We start from the raw sequence: 23959 nt of genomic DNA, 5'->3' as shown, positions 1-23959 counted from the left end.
GGGAAAAACATTTTAATCTACTTTTGCCTTATCTCAGGATCTGAGCCTCTCAGATCAGCAGCTTGTGTCCTCTTCTGAGGACGAGAAATATACCCCAGTTTTAAAAGTGAATCAGAGAGTAGAAGGTACAACGAGTCTGAAGAAAGGCAAAAAGATAACTACAAATCGAGTCTAGGTCTTCAGAGACACCCATACTTTATTACTGCAGACTTCTTCGTCTGTGAACAAGGTCCATTTGAAGTCGTAGAAGCTAGCGTATGAACAGGCTCACCTGCTGCAGCAGGACCTTCTGGGGCCATACTCAAAATCAAAACGACATCTGCAAAGGTGTGTCTCCAGGATTTCACATGGGATAACCCAATACTCTTCCCATAAAGGCCCAGCAGGCAGGTGACATCGGCTTTGGAGAATATTACACACGAGGCATGTGCAAACACAAACCGTCTAGGTACACTTGTGAAAGATAGCCAGTGATGCTTGCTCAGCAAACAGGGAGAAACGGCAAGCTTAATTGAGAAGAGAATTGGAAAGCTGGCTGCAGAAGCTGCTCCTTTACTGCCCCAGTCAAAAGGCTGGGTCACTGAACTGGTACTCCACAGACTTATAGTGCCAGATCTGAGCAATATGGGGCAGATGACTTTTTCCCCCTGTCTCTCTCCCTTGGATAACCCTACTCTTTTAAACTATAAGACCATAAGGGTGAATTATCATACATATTCAATTCAGCTATTGACCGTCTATGTGGAAGATAAGACTATAGTACAGTATCCCTAATAACTCTTTGCACTCCAGTTGCATCTTCAGTCTTTCCTGCAGGGTCAGAGTCCTACTTGTCCCAGTACTGTATACAGAAAAAAAGGGATATTTCTACTCTTTCTCAGTATCTGAGGCACAGAAGAAGATAATCTATTATCATGCACTCTCCTTTGCACATTAAAGCACTGTTCAAATGACTTGCAGATTCAGGTATGAATGGAAAGGCTGCTAAATAACAGTATCTGTAATGTAATGCAGTTTACAATTAAGGACTAAGCAGAAAAACTAAGCCTGCAAACTTCTAAGAAAATAATAGATGGATGATCTTAACTTTTGTTTTACCAAGTAAGACAAAAGAAAGAAAGAATGGTAGACAGAAAAAGACAAATGTACACTGTTAATCTCAAATAAGTACAGTAGTAGTGAAAAAGGTGCTTACAGTGAATCACATGATCCAATAGGATTAATTATAATCAAGAAAAGAACATAATTCTGTATAAAATATGGGGTCCAGCAGTGGAGTGTAAAGATCAGAGGGCAAAGTTAGTGTAAAATACGATAGGAAACGCAAAGATGGAGAATTGAACAGAGCAAGATCACAGCAGGGGTTAAGATAAATAAGACATTTTTAAAGTACATATGGAAGGAGAGGGCAGTGAAGGAGACAGAAGGGCCTCTTAAAAATGGCAAGGGTAATTTATTGACACAAGTAGTAAGGGCATTGTTTAAGGGAAAAAAAACATAATGAAATGAATTCTTCGCCTGAGTGTGCAGAGAGGAGAGGGGACAGATGCCAGAAAGAGACATAAATTTCCCAGAGGAGAAAGAGAAATGCTTAAGGAAATCAAGATCATACCAGTGCTGGTGATCAAGAAAGTGGAATGTCAGAAAACTGAAAGAAACTGCAGGAACAAACATGATGTATCCCAAAATCTAAGGGAGAGGGGAAGAAATATTGCAGAGACACTTAGAACCTGGAAAGCACTTGGCGGGAAGCTGTATGCGCCAGCAGAAATCTGACACTGTGCTACCATATGGTTAAAGCTAAATTCAGGTTGTGGATGCCACCCAGCAAGCTGGTATTTTTGCTTCAAAGACCTTTTGGCACTAAAGGAAATTTTACTAGCAATAAAAAGGCCAGTCGTCTTTGCTTCCTTCTTGCTTGCCCGGCTTCCTTTCCACCACCTGCTTTTTGCAAAGTTAGCCTGTGACAGAAAGGGTGCCTGCGAGGGAATATTCCTGAGGAGCTGTGTGGCCACCAGGCTTCCCCACAGCATGTCTCAAATCCCCCGTTGCGGCTGCAGGAATTGGTATCGCTCCCAGTACACATTTCTGCCTTTGAACTGAGGTTTTCAGCAGTTCTAGAAAACAGAAGCCTTACCAAAGACACAGGGAATCCACATCAAATTGCAAAATCAGTGACCCCAGTTTGTAAAAACTACAGACCCTAAAGGGCTTGGCCCTGCACGGACCAGCTCAGCTTTAAGCACATGACTATTCCATTGACGCCAGCAGAATTGCTCACGAACATCCATCTGAGTCCACGTGCTACTGCTCCAGTAAAGGAGGAGTAATTAAACTGGGCCTACAGCATGTATATCATACAAATGGAAATAGCAAACAGAGCAGTAGAAGGACTAATGTTGGAGGGAGATGGTGTCAATGACATGCACTTAAGCAAAGGCAGAGTCAGGCCTTAAAAGAATTTGTGGGGAATTTGGCTACACTAAGAATAGATGGTACTTGGAGCAGCAATGGGGCAGCTGCTATTCGTAGAAGTTTAGAACGGCTATTCTAAACTTAGTGCGCAAGTATTCAAAGGTGGTAAATACTGAAGGATATGCACAGATGCTACCAGGAAAAAAAAATACTGCTGATTGAAGAGCATGATCAGGCAAGGTGCTGAGTGCCAGTTCCTCAAAGGAGCTACACTGATCTATACCAGTTGAAACCCAGCCCCTACATGCTTCCTTCTACTCCTAGCAATGAGATTTCAGAGCTCTACACCACACAGGAGCATTTTTCATCATGCAGGATTAAATGCACAGGGCCTAATCCCACTGACATCAAGGGCAGAGCTTTGAACAACTCCAAGGGTTGGGATGGACTTTCTATGAGCATATCCAGTCCCACCATCTATGGCACTTGCCCCAGTTACCACTGAGTAACTGGCTCTATTCTGCTGGGGATGGCTTTGATAACACTCCCAATCAGCACACAAACTAAGGCCACGAAAGTAAAATGGGTTGATGCCAAGCGCAATTAGATGCGTCAGATATACGCAGTGCAGGTGTGGGGAGGACAACAGGGAGAATTTGGATCACACGGTGTGAAACCTCAGCGATCAGTGGCCAGGGGCTGTGCTCTGTACTCTTTGGGTGAAACTCTGCCCAGCGATCACTCAGCGACCTTTGCAGACGATAATGACATGCCTAAAATAAATAGAAGTGCAGCTGAGAAATTTAGGACAGGACAGAAATAAGAGCAGAAGCTGTAACTCTTTGGAAGATTTATAATTTATGACCGTTCCATGGCATGAGTTCAACTGTGACCTCTCAGCTGGCAGCTGTCTTTATGCTGCTTTCTCCTTCCACCTGCCTAGTGAGAAAACAGCCACCGTCTCTGTGAGCATGGATAAATCTGTCATACTGACTTACACAATGAACTCTCTGGAGGGAGACTGAAGTAGTCCAGAGAATAAATCTAACCCTCAGAAACAGTAGCAAGGTTGTCCAAGTTTACAGCATCTCCTTTTAACCCCTTTGGTGTGGACCTTAGTGGCTATAATTATAACCGGCACTGCCTGACATGCTGAAGCCGGGAATCCTCTGCAACATGATGGATGTCTCACTCAGGACAAGTCAGAGTCGGACACAAAAAGCATCCAGGACAGGCCAATGATGCAATATGCAGCTCTCATCTGACGTGGCAGCCCTGGGCTTTAAAGCCTTTCCCAAGGACATCCAGGTGGGCAAAATGGTTTTACAAGAGAAAAATGTCTTTGCTGAAGTGCTCAGATCACAAGGACAAAGCATTGAATTAGATCATTAGATTTTAAGGCCAAAAAGGCATTATTAGTTTAGATGGATTAACGGGCTCCTTCCACTCCTCCTACCCTTCTGATGGGAATATGGCAGACATTAAATTGACGCCGAACCTAACCCATGCCAGAAAGACATCATCCTCTAATAAAATACCTCAGAGGCAAAGCATCTTGGTATGCTTCAGCAAAGTACTTTAACCAAACCAAATGGCTGTCTGTGACTGGGGATTACCGTTTGTAACAGAAGCTAATGTTATTTTAAAGTGAACAGTTTAAAAACCAAATATCATAGCCTACTTTTTGTTCATGGTTAATATTAAGAATTCATATCTAAATAGCTTATAAGGGCTTGGGACTGTGATTCATCTGTGTTGCGATAGATGGTAAATTCATTGTACCAGGTAGTCGATGAATTGCCCATCACTGTAGCTTATCTTGAACATCTCCTGCAGATGTGCTTGGACACCTTTCGAACATATTTACAACGCACCTGTGGCATCTGTTGAGCCACACAGAAACAGGGCCTTAGTACAAAGGCAAGGAAACTGCAGTATCATACACCGTTACAGCCAGGACCGATGCCAGCACCACAAAATCGCCTCCGGGCGAGCCCATTATTCTCACCAGACTTTAGTTTTATTCATGCAATTTCTTCCTCCTGTAGCTCTAGTTTGCATCTGGGCTTGATATAGTCTCATGAACAAAAAGTCATTCCAAGATATCTGCAAAGCCACATTCAACTTCACCGTATTGTGGCTTTGCACTGGAGGCAGCAATAAATGGTCAAACAAGTGGGTAAAGAGAGGCTCCTGCAGCCATGATCCCTACTGGAAAGGCTGCTTTGTGTCAAGAATTATCTATATTTTTTTTCCAGGCCCTTAAGGGTGCACTGTGACTGCTCTATGTTATTCTCGTCCCTCTATCAGTCTTCTCCTCATCCCTGTTTTGTGTAGGATTTACAGAGTCAATGTCCTCTGCAATTTTATTTTCTCCATTCCTCAAACCTTATCACACACCCCAGACACAGCTTTTTTCTATTGTGCCTAAGTTCTTTCCACCCTTTTTCCTGCTGTGCTTAGATTCCAGTAGCGCACAACATTTCCCCTTTCTTAACTAACAGAGAGAGGAAACTTTATTGTGTGAAAGGAGTATTATTTGTCTGGAACTCATGAAATTACAACTCAATACAATGGCTTTGTCACAGGCCTTCTATTCTATTATTGCAATATCACTCAAACCTTCTGGCCTCTAGATCTCCACCAGTAGTAACAGTAAGACCTCTCCCTCAGCCCTTATTCATATTCCTGTTTTACACTTGAAACCTTCAAAACCAGGGAGGCCTTTGATGCAAAAGAGCACTGACCAAAAGAGGGCTCAGTTTTCCTACAGGGTTTCATGATAAAACTGAATGCCAAAACCAATAATCAGAGGAACTTGGTAGGAGTCACCTTTCAACTATTTTGAGAAGCCCTTTTGCCATGGAAGCAGCCTGCAAGCAAGGAATTCGACTGTGAACCTCCAATGTACTTTTCTAAGGACAAAAAAAGAAAGCTGTCAAGAACTTCTGTACAAATGTCCCTGTCCAAGTCCCACAGTAACGTTATGAATGACTCTGCGAAGAAATCATGCAACGCGCTATTCAGGCTGCTAAAGCCAGATGCTCGAAGGTGCTGAGTACCCTCAACTTCCCGTGACCTGAAGGGAGCAGGGGGTACTTAGACACACCTTTACTATCTTGCAAAACCGGGCACTGAGCAAACAACTTTGCATATGCTTTTCTCTTTAAGCATGCATTTCCATATTGCTTAATTATCTGATTCTGAAAGCATTTTGTTAGAAGCAGTGTGAGGCACGTTGCAGTAATGGAGATGTACTGCAGTTTTCAAGATTTGGTTCATAAAAGCACTGTGGTAATCTTAATATCCCAGATAGTGTTGACGGTACAGCAGTGCATGTAGCATAACTGTCTGCCAGTTAAGGTAATGATCAGGTGGCGTGTGACAGAGAGACAAAGAGGGAGAGAGGGAAAACAAGCTACTGGCCGGCAGAAGAAAATTGCCGTACCTCCTTGCTCTCCTGGCAGAGACTCTGTTCTCAGGCCTTTCACTCCCACCTTTCAGATATCATCCTTCTCTCGCCTTGCCTTCCCTCCCACAATGACTTGCATCCTCACAGGGCCTCACATGTCAGTTAAGAGTTTATTCCCCCGTGGCATTAGATACTATTAGCAGAAAGCTGATGCCACTTTCTTAGAGATTTAAGGCGAAAAGATCTCTGCAAGCATGTGTTTTGACCCTCCTAACTGATGTTCCTCCTCAGACTGCTAAAAACCCTTTCTAAGCATGCCTACCTTCAGGAATACGATCTTCCAGCTCCCCTCTTTTGCACAAAGCGGGAGCCCCTGCCTTGTCTGAACCGATGAAACTCTAAACACAACACAGGACCTGAGGGAAACAGGTGAGTAAGTCAACACGCCCAGTATCTTCCCCAGAACTGCAGCAGAAACGGTGAAAGTGGATCTGAGCACATAAAACCCTCAAGACCATGTATCTAAGGACAAAATTAACTCCAGCAAGAGACCATTCTAATGAGCATGCATTCTTACAGATTATTTTTTAAAAATTCACTTCTTAGAGGCTAGTTTCTAACCTGAACCACAATGATTTATACTCATGATCTCTACCACTGATCTTCTCCACACATTGTATGACAGCACACGACTTGCTTATATTACCAGCAAGGTTCCCTTCAGTACACTGGTCACCGTCCACCCACCGTGGTGGTGTCTGAAGTGATGGATTGAGAGAGCACGGAGAGTCACAGCACACAGTGTTACAACTGCAGCAAGCTGTTTTCTTCTTCCTTGCCATTTATGTCTGAAAACGGGATATTATTGCTGGGCCTGGATGTGGAAACTCAAAAAAAAAGTCTGGGGAATAGAAATAAGGAATGTTGTTTGCTCAGCAAGATTTGGGAAGAAAGGAAATGATCTATTTTGTGAATTGAAATTATCCCCTTAATGAATTTGGCTCACTATTTCTAGTTAAAAAAAAATACCCATGCTTTATTTTTGTAAAAAAAAAAAAGTGTCAGCTGTCCAAAAATACTGAACAGCTGTCCTGAAATAGCAGATTTTCCTGTATGTTTTTTTTATGATTCAGTCCATTCCATAATTTTGCAATGAGAACTGCAGACAGTTCTATTTTGCTTGCAAGAAATATGCACAATATGGCATGTGCCTCATAATCTTCTGTGATTAATGTATAAAAACACAGTCAGAACATATTTATACGATGGCTTGTAGAATTATAGAGATTGATCTTGGTTTCACTCACGGCCAATGGCTAAGGAGCACTTTAATCTGCTACAGGTGAAAAGGTAATGCAAACACTCTCGTGTTTATTTAGGACAGTGATTGGGAATATTTCATGCCATATTTCAAATACAAATACTCTTTGGCCGTCTCCGAGTGAAGGAAATATAAAGTCATTAGTATATGGTTTTCTGCAATCTATTGTAAATATTAAAATTACACAGGTCATTTGACCCAAATTGAGATTTCTGCCTAGTTTCTTCACAATCTTGGCTTCCAGGGGACTGTGAGAGGAAACAGTCTTCACCATGGCATCACAGTGCTGCAAAGCCCACTCCGTAACGAAGTGGGAATGGTATTTCAGGACATTCTTGGAAAAGGCTTCAAGCCACCTACAGACTGAGAGCAAGAGTCTGCAGTCATCTGAATCAGTGGAGAACCCCCTTTGCCTTTCAAGACTAAACAATGCTTTAAAAAATGCCTTATGTGAATAGTCGTCTTAAATCTCTTTTTTTTTCCTGATGTACAGATTAAGATCCTCACCTGCTGTCGGCTGGATTACCGTTTTGGCGGTCGCATAAGAACCCTTACTAAGGAGCCTCCAAGGAAGAGCTTACACATGCCGGCCATGCTTAGTGTTCAGCAGGCTAGTTCAGATGATTATTTTATGTAGGCTTGGACTCATTTTCACAGCAACAAAGGCAATCTCCTACAAGGATCTAAGAGGTGAGGTGTCCCATGCAAGTCCACTCATTGCATAGAGCACCTCTTTGGTAGGGTCACAATTTACCTCACCTCTTTCCTCTCAGGAGGTTTGCGTTTCCTTTGCAAGCTGAACTTCCAAGTCTAAAACTACTCAGTGTACTTCTTGTACTTCACGTGCTAAGGAATGAACCTCCATCCCAAGCCCCTCATACAAAAATATCTTAATTTTATTCATACGTTTGGATAAAACACTAAGTCAAGGAACACTCAAACAATGAATGACAGGATAAAACTCCAGCAGCAGCGAAGTGCTCGTGCACCAAGTAGCATTCAGATCTCGGACACTCTCTCCTACTTCTTCTTCTGCAACCTAACCACACCACCTTTCCAAAAAGCCCATCTGCTTAATCTCTCTTTTTGCTGAGCGCCTGAAAGGCTTCAGCTTTAGGAGCTTTTTACAGTCCATAGAATCATAGAATCATTAAGGTTGGAAAAGACCTTTAAGATCATCGAGTCCAACCATTAACCTAGCACTGCTAAGTCCACCACTAAACCATGTCCTCAAGCACCACATCTACCCGTCTTTTAAATACGTCCAGGGATGGAGACTCAACCACTTCCCTGGGCAGCCTGGTCCAATGCCTGACTACCCTTTCGGTGAAGAAGTTTTTCCTAATATCCAACCTAAACTTCCCCTGGCACAGTTCATCTCTGCTCTGTAAAACCATGGAGAGAGACTGGAAAAAACAGAAACAAAATGAAACAGGAGAGATCAAAACAATCCCAAACACATTCTGGGTCAAAACAACATCTGATACAGGGGCTACATCTTCACTGAAGTCAGTTAGGTCTTCGCTGCCTGTACTCTTCAAGGTGAATTTGGCTGATGATATGGCCTGAGACAACTTATTGCCTGAAGCCTAGAGTACCTTAGCTCAGCCTTGCAGTGATGAGGTAACTGCGTACAACTGCAGAGTTATGTTTCATCTACTTTGAATATTCAAGTGACCCAAGTAGTCAGTCAGTCATGAACAGCAATATATGAAGCCTTGGGCATTTTTAGTCTAACAGACTGAAAACATCAGACAGAAGTTACATCCAGTAGCACAGGGTTACTCTGAAGAATGAACTCCAGCTATTTGTTCAGACGACAACTCACTTCAGTCTAAGGTTAGTTATAAAAGAGCGGTCACATACTAGTGCACTAGGGCTTAGGAGACCTGGGTGCAGTACCTGACTCTAACAAGGACATCATATGTGATTTACACTCAAAAGAGTTGCCATCTAATTAACATCAGACACCTGACTTAGGACCCGAGGATCCACACTCACTCAATGAAGACAGACAAGACCCCTGAGGTAGTCACTGTGTCCCTTTAGCGAAATGCTACTTCTCTACCTTGGCTGCAGAGCAAATTTTATTCATAAATACAACCCCGCTATGGCACAGCTCTTTCTCTTACCCACCTTGCAGGTCTTTGGAATGTGGGGAGATGCCAACAACGTTTATTTGCATCAGCTGACAAATAGGGGACTTGCACCTTGATGGAGTATGTGAGCAGTGATACGCATGTCACTACAATGCACGCTGTCCTGCATGGAAAACAAGATTCACTGAGGGTGGATTAAAAGGATAAGTGTGGCACAGGGTTGTATAATCACCGAGACCAACTGAGCCTATGTTATCAGTGACTTAAAAAATATGCTAACTGATGCTTGCTGGGTAATCTTAAGTAGCTCCCTCTGAGCAGGTAAAGATAAAGGCAGATAGCACTAACTGGAATGCCCTCACTTTTTACTCCACGTGATATTGGATTCATAATCCCCATGATACAGGTTGGACTCGATGACCTCAGAGGTCCTTTCCAACCTTAACGATTCTGTGATTGTCTATGCAGAGGGGGCAAAGATGTGGACATCCTTGAGACTTTTCTCAGTCCTGGGAAGGTACTCCTGCTGCAAGAAACTGGGGTGGGCTGGACAGACAGCACATGCTGAGAAGCTGATGGAGTCAGCACCTCCAAAAAAGCATTGATTCACTGCCTTTCACAAACTCTAAAATCTTATGTTAAAAAAAGTACCGTTTAACACTGTTTCACATGGGACTCCTTGCACAAGTTTCCACAACACTACTCTACTTTGCCCTGGAACAGCATGCTTCTAGGCATTCAAACGCAGTGTGAGTACGCAGAGGGGTTAGAGAGAACAAAGTCAGATCAAAATACCATTTCATCCCTTGGGTCCACGAGCTATTGGCTGTGAATGTAAAGGAATTATCACACACGAGCTTACTTCTACAGGCGGCCTGGCAGGAATGCATTCCCATTCAGTTAAAGATCCTTCACAGGGAGCAATAGAAATGTTCCATTCCTTCAATATCTTTTCATTCCTTTTCAAGCATTTATACAAGTATTCCGAGGCTTAACCAGAAATGAAAGAAATTCATTTTAGGTTATGTGTATTAAGAGGCTCTGGGACTCCTCTACCTGTCTGACTGTGCTAAAGATTTTGTTAGCTAACTCTTTTTTTACCTCTTGTAACTACCAGTAAATCCCAGGACTGGATTATTCTGTCCACCTGAAACAAATTCTCTTTTCACACTGAGAAGCATTCAAAGCATTTCAAGATGTACGGGATTCATTCGGCATATTTACTGAAGAATTTAGTTGTAATCGCTTATAAACATCTGTTGCATTTTAGATCAGTAAGTGTAAATAACTGAAATAGAACGGCATGTGCATGTTGGATGCCATCTCTTGGAAAAAAAAAAACAAGTTACATTTCTCTTACCCAGCACTTGATCGCCAAAAAAAAGGGAAAAAAAAAGTACAACACACTGCTTGGGGAAGCGGAGTTGATTAATGGGCTAGCCTGTTAAACCATCTGCTCTTGAGGACCCAGCTTTGAATCCCAGTGCCCCTAGAGCTGGGTCAGCACTTTTTCTGGTGCTGAGAAGCGACATTAACTCTGCCGGCCTTTGCTTTTAGGAAGGAAGAAATAGTCCACGGAATTTCACTTGCCTTGGAAAAACAGAAATACCTTCCCAGATTGAGCACCAATGTTAGCAAAGTTTGGTAAAAAGGAAGTGTTGGATCAGCATCGCCTAGAAAAAACAAACAGGTAATGCTACAACGCAAGAGGACCGAGTTCAAAATGTCTCTCTGGGAGCAGGGAATAACCCGATCATCCTTGGAGTGGAGTGTCATAAAATTAAACGGAGAAAAAAAGGGACCTGGGGCTTCTCTGTGGCACACCGAATAAATGCACTTCCTGACATTGTCTTTGATAGGGTCCCTATCAGCTTGTCACTTGGGCAAAAGGTAATGCCGCCCTAGCAATAAATACTGTAATAATGTTTCGAACCCTTTGAACTAGATATCACAAAAGCTCGGGGCAGTCAAAATGCCAAATAAAGTTAACTAAGCGCAAGAGCGGAGGCCAGAGGCAGATGCTGTGAGCTGAATGTCAGATCAAGGGATGAGATCAACAAGGTGCTTTAAGAGGCATTTCCTGGTTAACTCGGGAATCTCCAGCAACCTCTGTAGTCTTTCATCCAAGCCTTATTAAAAGAACAGAGAGTGGGTTTTATAAGGGACACGGAGATGCAAATGCACGTTTATTTGAACTCATCAGATCTAACTGGAACTGTTTTGGGTAGCTACTCTCCCCAATGCAATGTTTCAGTTAAACTTATCATCGATAGGATACAATGAAATGAGAGATTTCAGCTCTGAAACACTGACGTAACATTTGGTTTCTTGTCTCCAGTGCCAAGTGCCTTACTACATAGACAATACTAATAACTCCTTTTTCTCCCCCTACAAAACTTACTCGCAATCTTTTTAATCAATAGTAACAATTAATTAGGAGTTTACTGGTATTTTGCGCATGAGAAGTATATGGAAAATTAATGATAATTGTACAAAATAGTATTCACTCCAATACAGACATTAGCGTAATGTCTGTATTGTAAAATACAGCCTACATAAAAATTGCGACAATTCAAAGCTATGAGCAACAAAAACCCAGCAGCTATAAGCAGTGGTGGAACAACAGCTGTCCACGATGTGTTGCACCTTAGGCATTGGCACCGGACGGGAAAGACTTAAGAAACTGGGCCGGTAGGATTGTTAGCCCCCAAATCCTCGACTCAGCAAGAAATCTCCCTTGGGCTTCCAGTGCCAACACGTTACTGCAGCATTTCTTCTAGCAGCCACCTGGAAACAGTATTTCCAAGGTGCCAGTGATGTCCTAGCAATTTTAAAAACACTTGTCTTTCAACTCCAGTTTCAACTTGGTGACTGGGCTGCATTTAGTCCCTTAGTGTAGATACCTCCCTTACATCAGCGTGATTACTTCAATTCGCACGCTGCGGAGGGAGCCAGGAACCAGCAGCCTAGAAAATCAGGCAATCTGAATGGCTTTTTCCTGTCATGGACATAAATATACATGTGTTTGTACGTAAACACATTATGATTTTTCATGCTTGTTACTGACATGCTGCCATCCTGTACAATAGAGAAGGTGGAAGGTAGATATTTCGTTATATATCTGCAGATACATGTATGTTTGTGTTAAAACGGTACATATGTGAGACAGATATTATGACGACTTGGTGGCAAATAAGGCAACATTCTCCCAGATGGGAAACACCAAAAGTGGCAATTTTTTTCAACTTGAATGCAGTCATCAAGTACTCTTGCCATGCCTTTCACAACACAGACAGAATCGTGATCCAGTGTTTTCAGACTTGAATGATTAGCCATATGTGTTTCACTGAACATGCTGAGCCAGATACCACCGCCAGCGCCCACTGAAATCCCTGCAGTTGCATCAGAGTAACGCAGGAGAAAATCTGCCTCCAATTACTGAAAAAGATGCTGCATTTTTCTCACAATTGATAGTTTGTGCTGCTGGTAGTACAACATCTAACGCTGTTTTATGGTGTTCCCCTAGTTCCTCTACTCTTGAAAGCATTACAGGAGAGAAGTAACAGAACTGTGCCGTTCTCATCTCTCATCTTGCATGTGCCTGTGCGCGGTGTTGCTTCCTCTCACACGCATTGATCGCTGTTCCCACAGCAGCCCATGTATTAGCATCATTAGCTGAGTTATAAGTGAAATCCGAGCCCTGTTGCTCTGTAGAAATATGCTTCAAAAGATGGTCCCAAGTACCTACCAAGTCTAACAGATGAGAGAAAAAAAAGTTGGAAGGAGAAACAGAAAGTACAGACGAGAGCAAACGACACATGCAAGAGATAGAGGAAAGGAGTCCGATTTATCCTGCCCGGTGCATTAATCTGAGGGTACTGCACTTACCTCCATTCATCTTTTGAAACCAGGGCAGAAGACAAGCTTGAGCAGCAAATTTTTTCACATTGAACGGACAGGAAATGTTAGAAACAAGCAGTAATGGGTGGCTTCTGACTGAAACAGTCTTGACATATTGAACGTTGTAAAACATTAAAGTAACGTCAATATTTATTATACAGATATGTGTATTGATTGTGCAGTAAAATGATCCAAAGTAATATATGCTATAATAATAATTTAACTCCATTCAGAAAAAGAGCCCTGACGTGCAGAGAAGGAAAAAAATCACAAAAGACTATATCCATTTATTAAATTAGTTCATGTGGGCATCTGATTACTGAGCAAATAGGAATACCTACTACAAAGCACTAGACATCTTGCATGAGCAAAACAAAAGGAAACTAAGGCCACATTTCTAAAATACTCCATTACAGCTCACTGGGGTTTGCCAGTTAAGAGAAGCTGAGAAATTGGCTGTAGCACTCCACAGTTCAAGCTCTGTAAGGTGCCCTGTATCCTCTCTCACTCATTTGCCTTTTCTTATGAATGACGAATGAATTTCTACATTCAGTGTTATCACGACACATCGATGCAAACACCGTGCTGCGCTTCGACCATGAGGGTGTTACCATTTACAGAATAGCAACTGTTAATTCAGAAGAGATTTGGATAAAATAAGAAAGACTTCACTTACTTCCAAATTCAAACAGATGTGGCACCTTTTTATTCCCCCCCCCCCCCCCCCCTTTCTCTAAGTGTGGGTTAAGGAAAAAATAAGCCTGCTTTGGGATTTTCTTTCTTTTTATTATCTCTGGTGAAATTGGATTTAAACTAAACTGGCTGTATATTTAAGTCTCTAAGTTCACAAATTATCCACATAGTCTTCCCAGGCTCCATTTTGCCTAATTGCCGATAACAATTCCAGCCATAGGACTGCTTATACAGCATATTTGCCACTCCTTCACCAAATGACTGATTCTTTTTTTTTTCTTTTTGCTTTTAACAGGGGAATGATAATGTTCAGTATTGAATTAGTAATGAAGTTCCAATTAAAGACTGTGAAACTGTTTGGTCTTGCAAATATTTTTAGGAGTATCCAGCTACGTGGTACTTGGTTTTGGACAAAGCCAAACATTGGCAAGGAACCAAAATCATCCAGTTACAAACCTGCTTGCAAATCTGATTTTGGTTATTCTTGTAACCCTTCAGTATGCACTAACCTTGTAAACATATTCTGCCTTGCAGGAAAAGCAGTAGTGATATACCTTAGGAAAGGCCATACTTCTGATCCAGTTTGAACCAGGGAGCAGCAGAATTGTCCTGATGAATGTTTCCAGGCTGACTACAAGTGAACAAGGCTTTTTATAAGCTCCAGAGAAACATTCAGCGTTTTGCAGACCCTCACACTGCTATTCCAGTAGTCATATAGCTCTGCAACACCCACATCTCTAGCCTCTACCCTCCAGGTGCATCTGACCTGGACCAAGAGCAGTCACACGAGGAATAAAAGTGATGTTGGTGACTTCCCTTAGAAACCTGCAAGCACACAAACAGGTTATTAAATTAAATATTTTGGCCATAGGCCTATGTCCAAAGACCATATCTCTTTGCAACAAGCATATAATGATGGTACAGAAGGACCCAATTTACTTAGAGTTTGCTCAGAGTTGGCTAGAGACATGCCGGAGCTGTACAGATGACCATTTAAAGCAGTGCTGAGCTTAAAGGCCTTGCTTCTCCATACTCTGTGCCTCTCGTTTCATGCCTGGATGGCATGGTCACAAAATGAATCTGGCCTTTGCCAGTCAGGTATGTCCTGCATTACTGGAATTAACAAGACCCATTTCAACCTGTTTACTCAAGTTGCTTCTACCAGTTAGCACAAACCACAAGCAAAACAAATATTAATATTTTTACAATTTCTTCCAATAGCTACACTGAGAACTGGGGGATTTCCCTATGACACTGCTGGGCTTTCTTTGTCCCAGAGAGATGGTTTCAGCACTTCCCCCAGTGCTGTTAAACCCTGGACATCTGTAATAGTAAATGAAAGCACCTCCTGGAATGACCTTCCTTATGTGGTTTGTTTGGGGTTTTTTTTTGTTTTGTTTTGTTTTGTTTTAAATTTTAATTTGTATTCTTTTCTCTTTGGTTTAAGAGCAGCTTTGCTAGGCTTGCTAAGACTCCTGTAAACAATGTGTAAGAAAAGGCAAACTTAAACAGCTCACAGCAGATAAAAATTGGGCAGGAATAAGGCCACAGTCTGTCTGTGTCTCCATGCAGCCCAAGTACGTTGTAGATAAGAGCCAGCATCAAACAGAAGTAACTCTCCCGACTTCATTGTCCTTCTTTGTCTTTGTGTGTTTTTTTTTTTGTCCTGTCCTCAAGGCAGAGGGGGAATTAAGCTCTGAGACACCGGCAACAATAACAGCTCCAAGACAGCCCTCCTGTCTCTGAAAAGGACAACTTATCGCTGTTATCTCCCCATCAGGGAAAAACTTTAGTCTCTACCGCTAAAAGGAAAGCGATGAGAGGCTGTTAAAATAAAAAAATAAATTAAAAAAAAAAACTTACAGAATAACTGACTTTGTAAGTGCTTAACTATTGTCCACTTGTATTTATTGTATTTTATGGTATGATAAAAAGATAGCTAGCTAATGGTTTTTGAAATCTAGAGTAGACTATGGTCTTCACGTTCAAAATGCTTGGGTTTATTCTACTTTTTATTACCTGCTGGCAGCACCCAGTTAGGTTTAAACTTTTGTCCCTGGACCGTTTTTCCCAGCAAGAGTAAGAAAGCAAACCCCAAACCCCACCAGCAAGAGTCCATAGGTAAAGCCGACCTAATCCAAAAGGTCCTGTTTTGCTTTATGCTCTCGTTTCAGGAAGTTCATATTTCCAGGAAATTTTTGCTTCAGTAACTGCTCCAGCAGTCAGTACAACACAATGCCACCAACACATGTTCCCAAGGTTCGTTTGCTCAGGTGCCTGCAGGTGGTAAGAGCAAGGGGCCATGCGATGGAGAAATGGGGGAGGGAGCTCAGCCCGCATTCGCCCACCAGCTCCAAGCTGGGTGCCCACCCGCAGCAGCGCCCATGGATTAGGAATCCCTGTGCCGTGCTGTCGAGGAGAAGCTGCTCTACAGCACTTACTGGTGACCCCAATTATGCCGCTGCATTTCAGATAGGACACTCCAGACCCTACTGGACTTTGTGATGGGGTCTAGAGACATCTCAGTATTTGAGATTTCAGTCAATATATAAAAAAGGAAAAGAAAAAAGAGACAGGGTGGGAGGAAAGCAGAATCCAGATGGAGAAGGGAGCACAGTCTATTTTGGTTTTGTTTTGAAAGGGCTTTTCTTCCTGAACTGAAACTGGTTGAGTTGCATTTAGCTTGCAGCCCTGTTTGTGTGGTGCAGATACACTAATGATTAATGATGTGCCAAGTGGTTCAGAGATATTCAATTCAGACCCACAGATACTTGTCAGTCCCCAAGGAACGAGAGCATTTTTTAAAACTGACCCACTAATTACCCATGAAAAGATTCAGGTAGTAGAGCACACTTGACCTTATTCTCAATGGCAGCAGCAGGTCTGATTCCAAGGAGTTTCTTTTACTACTTTAGTTTTCCTGCCTCAAAACTTGAAAGGCCACAGTCTAAGATCAGCTTCCATTCCTCAGTAGTTTCCTAAATTTTCCAGATGATATTTTGCACAATGATGTGTCATTTCATGTTGTATCAATCACATTACAGTATGTCACTTAATATAACATAAGGCAATATGATTGACACAATCTGAGATGACTTGTCACAACACAACACGTCAACTGGGACATTTGTATGTTTTGGGTTTATGTACACACACACAAACAGAGCCTTCAAAGGATGGGGGGGTGGAGGGAGGACACTCTCCCTCCTTTAAAAGTTTTCACAACGCTTTCCATTGCGGCAATTGCTAAGCATCTGTTAAATACACTGAAATTTCTTCAGTTCTCTCTCTAGCCTACCTCTAACAATAAACTACCAGAGCTTGAGTTTATTCCGACCTCTATTTATAAAGGACACCTTCTCGTGACATATAAAGTGCCCTGTTCCCAAGAACAGCCTTCTTGTCAGGGAGTGGCATAATACAAAAACTCACTACAATTAACCACTTGTCCCTTGGTGGCATCTGACGCTAATTCAGCTCCTAAACAATTAATTTGGAGTAACCTCACAAAGCAATCCCTAAGCAACAGTAATTGGCTAATTCCCCTCTACTTATGGTTATGCTCATTATATTACAGACAACTTTAAATCAGGCTGTCATCGCTAGTTCTTGCTGTCACCGAGGCGGTTCAGAAGGATAAGTTACTACACCCGCGATCACTTGTAACCCATCTGCATCTGCGGAAGGAACGCACCATCCAGGAGTGCTGGGAAGGTGGGAAATCCCAAGCCGTGTTCTGCAGCAGTTTGAAAACACAAGCACGACTGCAAGGAAAGCTGCAAAAGCTACAGGACTTCAATTCCTAGTGAAGAAGCATGGCTTCTTAATGAAATTTTAAGGAAGGTATGTTTGCCATAAGATCTCCAGGCAGTATGGTCTGGCAGAGAAGCCCTGACCGGGCACTGGGATTTGAGTCATGTTACTGTATTCTCTGTGTTCTTAGAGCTTGGCTATGTGGCAAGGAGCAGACACCCGCCAGCTAACCAGGACAACGAACAGAGAGAGTTCAGACGTGTCTGTGCCTACCTGCAGGTTTCGTGTTGTTCTGCCTCGTGCCTCGATTCTCCATTTAGGAAGCAGAGCTTGTACTTCACAGGGGTGTTCTGAAATTAAAACTCACAAATGGCTGAAAGATGCACTGGGACTGTTGAAAAGCAGAGTACAGAAGGATTTCACGAGCCTGTCAAAGTAAACTGGATCTTTCTTGGACTGCTGCCACTTTTTGCATCTGGGGAAATAACTTAGAGTGGCAACTGTACAGCCAGATGTTGCAAAACTAATATTTTAAGTTCTTTTTTGCGGCACAGCATGGTGCTACATAGAAATAGCAGAACACGCTCTAAATATGCCAACTCAGGTACCAGGAATGGTATGTTCTGTCCAAGACAGCTCTGTCATCAGTCAAAAGTCATAGCAAAAACTACGTGATTGACTTAGAATCTCCAGCACAGAGATCAGATGATTCTGCCATGGCATATGGTGTATCCTGACCTGACGAGCAGCTGTAGGGAAGTCAGAAGTGCAGGTATCTGCAGATATGCCACCTCAGATCACATCTGAACAGTGGTGCCTGGCCAGAAATGAAATATCCCATATTTGTTCTGAGGCTGCAGAACTACAGAGGGTGAACAAGGAAAATATTAATTACAGTAGATTTAGATGAAACTTGTCCCCCCCCAAAAAGAATCTTCAAAGACTAAATGCTTGTATTTTACCCAATATGTTCACCAGAGTTTTCTGCAACATGGAGGTTCAACTCATATCGCCCATATGGTGAGCCGTTTTTTAGAATTCAACATGCAAAGATATTCAAAAGCAATCAGTAATTTGTAAGCAACTGCAAATCAAGAAATGCACTGTTCTGTCATTAGCATTTCTTCCAAGTACCACAGTTCTTCCTGCTTCTAAACCTGCATTTAAAGATGGGGGAGAAGCTCAGTGGCACAGAGGGAAAACTGTACAGATGAGACTGAGTAGGCGTCATGTTTCATTAGGAGTATTCCTAATCTGGGGAATCAGAGGCCTCAGAAGCACAGACCATAAAACGGAAGAAGAGACCACATCCTCGGGTAGTATATTGTCACGACTCTCATAACGTCCAGCTTAGCATATTTAGTATATCATAATGCCAGCTACAGAAAAAACCCATATGGAGCAGTAGGACATGTTTGTTTTTTTTTTTTTCCTAGCTGAAGAATAATCAAGAGTTCAAAGGCAAATATCAGTACTGGGAACTTCCCTGACTTCTCCCAAAAACACAACCCTAATCATCAGTCCCCTCTGCGGGGCCGTGCTCACCGCTCCTGTGCTTGCCCCATCCCACACCGCCTGGTCCTTGGCTCAGGAAGGCACTTTGCCACCCAGAGAAACTCATTTGAGCAAGGCAAAGGTTGAACATGCAAGCCAGTCGCAGCGCAGAGACCAGACTGTGAGATGGATGCTGCTTCCCCGAGGAAACGCTCATCTCCTTCCTTGTGCGGAGCAAACCCCTCAGTTTTACACAATCCCTGTGTGTTGCTTATTGCTGGACTACTTTGTGTTTTATGGAAAGAAGAAAAATTTTCAGTAGTTTATCTGAATTGCAAAAACACAAGATGGAAAGAAACAAGAGGAAAAGCAGTTGTAGTTTGAGAATTGTACCCCAAGAAGGGCACAGAAACAGCTATATGAAGGACAAAGCAGAACAACTAGAGCGATACTGCTCTCCCTCCCCACCTCCAAGCCATTGCAGGTATAATAAGCCCACTCTCCCTTATGCTGTAGATTCATGAGAAATTCTCCAGTTTACAAAATTATGTTTTTAAAGGCTGTATCGGTTTCCTGAGACAATCCAGCACAAGGCACTGGGTGGTGGAGAGGGACAGCACGGAGCAAAGACAAACCAGCGGGTTTGGGAATGCCTTGGCTACCCAAAACAGCTGTACCTCTGAACGTGCAACCACAGATTCCATTTAGTTAGGTGCACGTTGCATTTCTTTTGGTGGTGAAAGCAGGGCCTGGACATTCAGTGATCTTTTGCAGCACCACTTGTCCAAGATAACTTGTTTCCACATGGCTGTTACAGAGCTGGGCAGAGAATTCAGCAGGTTAAAAATAACCATGCAAATAAAAAGAACAGTAACACCCTGGCCCCGGTATTTGGGTTAAATATAATCTAAACTTATCACTAGCAGGAAAATACTGCGTAGAGTCTCACTCGCAGGGACAGCACCTGAGCCAAAGTCCCTCTGGAGCTCCTAGTCAGTATGATCCGAAGGTCTCATCACGAAAAGCACTGAAGAAACATCACCTTCCCCTCATACCGTGTAAATTGAGAAGACTTAATCCCCACAGAGTACATCTACAGTATAAAACAATACTGATCCTTACTGCTGCACATAAGCTGCATATAAACTTAGGCCAATACAAGATGATAACACAAAAGAACCCATCTTTTTTTTTTTTTTTTTTTTTTAATGTTGTCAGTGACATAATTCCCATTTATTTCAGAGGGTAACACGGCTGGGGCTGGCCTTTTCAAATACATCACCCAACTAGCACCGAGCACAAAGCCCCTCTGGTTGCCGAGTTTCTGCATAAGCCCCCAAAATCAGCTTATGGAGTGCATTAACCTAGTGCTGGAACAAGTTTGCTTGGTAGGTTGTTCCAAGTCTTCTCCCAGTCAAAGTTTCAGCTCACTGGGCTGAACGGCCAGTTACTTATTAAGGGACATTAACGTTCTGGATTTGAGAAACCCTGAAGCCAGAAAGCCTACGGCAGAGTCAACTCCAGACCCAACATGACCGTCACGCGAAACTTGATTTGAACTCTGTGCAGACGCCTTCCTCCATCCACGCGGATTTGCAACCTTTGAGTTTCTACTTTGCATTTCTCATCAGAACAAGCCCCAACTCTCCAAGCAATCTTTGGTCAACATAGTCAAATTTCACACCAGTTTCTCATTAAAATATCCCACAGAACTTCTAATTTGGTGTGACTTCAATGCTCATGGTTATTTGAAACTGATCTCATGAACATCAAAGGTGGGTCAAAGCTCCTTCAGCAAAGAGTATTTAGAAAAGCAGGAGTAACGCTGCAGTTTTTGCTTAAGCACTGAATCATTTTTGAGTTGTTAATAGCCTCTTTGCAAGTGCTTGCAGGTTTGATTGCCAGCATCTCGCATGGTTTTAGCTGAACTTAAGTGTGGCTCATTATTATATCTGTAAGTGTAGCTAATATCACACATGGTCACAAGCTCTGCAGTGACCTCAGTAAAATTACAAATAGAGATTCAGCCTTCCATGAATTTTTCTACTTCTCGGTATTAAAATGCTAACATCGCTTCAAGGTCCTTCGTATAGTTTAATTATATACCTTCACTCTGGCATAGATAATGAGTAAACGTATTGCTATTGATGAGCTAGAATTATCACCACTATTTCATTTATATAATTTGATGGAATAATGGAACAGTAAATTCTTCCCCTGGTAAATGTAATAAGGGACAGCTCTTGATGTCGCTCTGAAAGAAGGAAAAGGCTGCTCCACCAGCAGGAGCAGAATCTGCGCCACGGACAGCTTGCTGCCATGGAAAACTGACTTGAATTAAAACAGTTAACTAGAGTGATCAAAGTCATGCAGAGGGGAGCTGCCTGGAACAATTCTTAGCAAAATATTTTTTTGATCAAAATATGCTGATTTTGTCAAAGTGGGAACATTTCACAGCAATATCTATTTCAGTGAAGTTTTCAAAAGGAAGATCTCTGAGGCCTGGGCTAGACTGCTCTGTCACTGGGAAGGAAAGAAATCATAACCCCGACTTCTTTCACAAAATTCCCTCCTGTGAAATGCTCAGGAGCCCTTGCCTCTGTTCTAACGATGAAGAAAAACAAATACTTTAAAACCTCAAAAGTTGTTGCAAACACTGTCATTCTCTGGCTGGCCCCACACTGAAAAGCTATTGCTGACTCTGACTGCTAGCTTTAGGTATTACAAAACTTGTGGTGTGTAAGGCAAGACCACCCAATGATGTGAAATCCATAACACAAATTTCAGCAAGACCTTTAAGATCAGATTGTGCACAAAGGGAGTGGGAAGGATATAACATTTTCTTTTTTAAAATGTAAAATATTGTTATACATTTCCTTTCTGATAGCAGCCCAACACAAGCAAATCAAACAGGTGTGGTATAAAGAGTTTAACAGTGGAACGGCCGCGGAAGGTGACTCTACTGAGGCAATAAGGTCAGCTGTGAGGAGGTAAAGATGTGTAAAAAAAAACCAAAAAGGAAAATCTAACACATATTGCATCTTTTAGATCACTTTGTACTGATACTTTATGCACTTTTTTTGAAGTGTACAAGAGTTGACACAAAAAGACCTTGAAGGTTTAACATAGGAAGAAATGTTTGCACCATTAAAAAAAAAAAACAAAACACAAATGTATTCCCCCCCCCCAAGACTTGCAGTGAACTTTCTCTTAACAAGGTCCTCAAGGGAACTTGCAAGGGAGTCTCAGCACCCACTTCTTACCTCCTCTCACTGCCTTACTGCTTTAATTTCTTATCATGCCTTTCTCAGCCTCTCCCACCTCACTGAGGAGCTCGTCAATCCTCCGGCACTCTCCACTGACCTTTCCAGTATCGCCCCAGCTGTCTCTGGAGCTCAGTTCTCAGGCTTCACTGCTCCAGGTTTCCCAAGCTACAGCATGAGCAGTCATAGGGCATGATCTCATCTGCCATGTTTCATTGCAAAACAACAAGTATTAACACTTGCATGAGCTTTTATCCATTATGCTTTTGCAAAAACATACGCTGCAACAGTGGGGCACTCAGCAGCAACAAGGCAAACAGCAGCACATACAAGAGTCGACGATGTACGCCGCCACAGAACAGAGTCCTCAGATCCTTCTGCAGAAAAAAAGCCAAGGAAATTTCAAAATGTTAACTGAAGTTGTTTGCCTCATATTGCATTCACTAAACCTGGACTTTTTCAGGCCGCTAGAGACGCATGTTTCGGAGGCACACACTCTGCTTCACTGACAAAGCCGTGTTGTTGACTGCAGAGAGAATAATCACAGGAACCCAACAGATCATAACTCCCATGATAGGGCATGAAGTGGGGGTGGGAGGGAGAAGCAATTTTCTCAGCTAACCTTGTCCCAGGCCTTTAAGGGCTTAATAAGATCATAACCAACACCTTGAATTATATCCTGAAATAAACAGGTACCCAGAACAGAGCACAAAGCTCAAGATTTATGGGCTAATAGTAGGCGACCTTCAAGAGAAAGGTTGCTACAGGCTGTACTCGCTGAAGTCCTTTGCAAGAGCGGCCCCAAGCACTGAGCGCTAACCCCGAGGTGATGAAGGCGTGGAGCACATGTATCACTGGGAAGCCATCTCCGCTTCCAGAACAACCATAAATGAAAGAAATAGTACCATGAGGATTGGAACTAATGAAGTCTGGTTTCTTTCTTATTTGGTTCTTGTGGTTGATTGACTTCTGTGTCTAAGACGGCGCAAGAATCTGAAGGTTTTCTGGCAGCAGGAGTATTATGAGATTCCTTCCTGTGTGGATTCTCTGGTGTTAAATAACTTGTGAACTCACACTGAAACCATGCTTTCAATAAAGGCTCTGATAGTGTGTCTCTTTTCAATCCAGTTTCTTATTTTCCCCAAGACTGGGGAAAATTACCCCTTAATTACCTTTGAGCTTAAAATTCTTATTTCACATGGGTTTAAGAATGAACAACACTAAACTGTTACATAAAATAAGGGGGGCACATGCACAGATAGACACAGAATGCAGATAACCTTCGTTTTCCTTCAAAGCTAAACTAAGATGACAGTTGGCTATATGGGGAAGATTTCTTCTCAGCGGCAGTGAGGGGAGCCAATGATGATGTTTCCTGAAGAGAGCAACAAGTTCATGTTTTGACCTCTAACGAGTGACCAAGGGACACCTGAATACAGATGACATTTTGTGGAAATATCATGAGCCAAAGGCAAGACATAAAAATTTGTTATGATAACTAAGCAGGGGGTTCAGCTGCCCATCCAGAACTGAAGAGCCTGTCTCAGGCCAGTCTCTACAGGGCCAGCAAGCAGATGCTGAAGTTTCATTACTTCACCTGGTTGCGACA

The sequence above is a fragment of the Nipponia nippon genome, unplaced genomic scaffold, assembly GCF_047370975.1.
Source record: "Nipponia nippon isolate SJK-2023a ecotype South Korea unplaced genomic scaffold, ASM4737097v1 scaffold_4, whole genome shotgun sequence".
NCBI lineage: Eukaryota > Metazoa > Chordata > Aves > Pelecaniformes > Threskiornithidae > Nipponia > Nipponia nippon.
The sequence above is the reverse complement of the archived record's forward strand: the minus strand, read 5'-3'. Positions refer to the sequence as shown.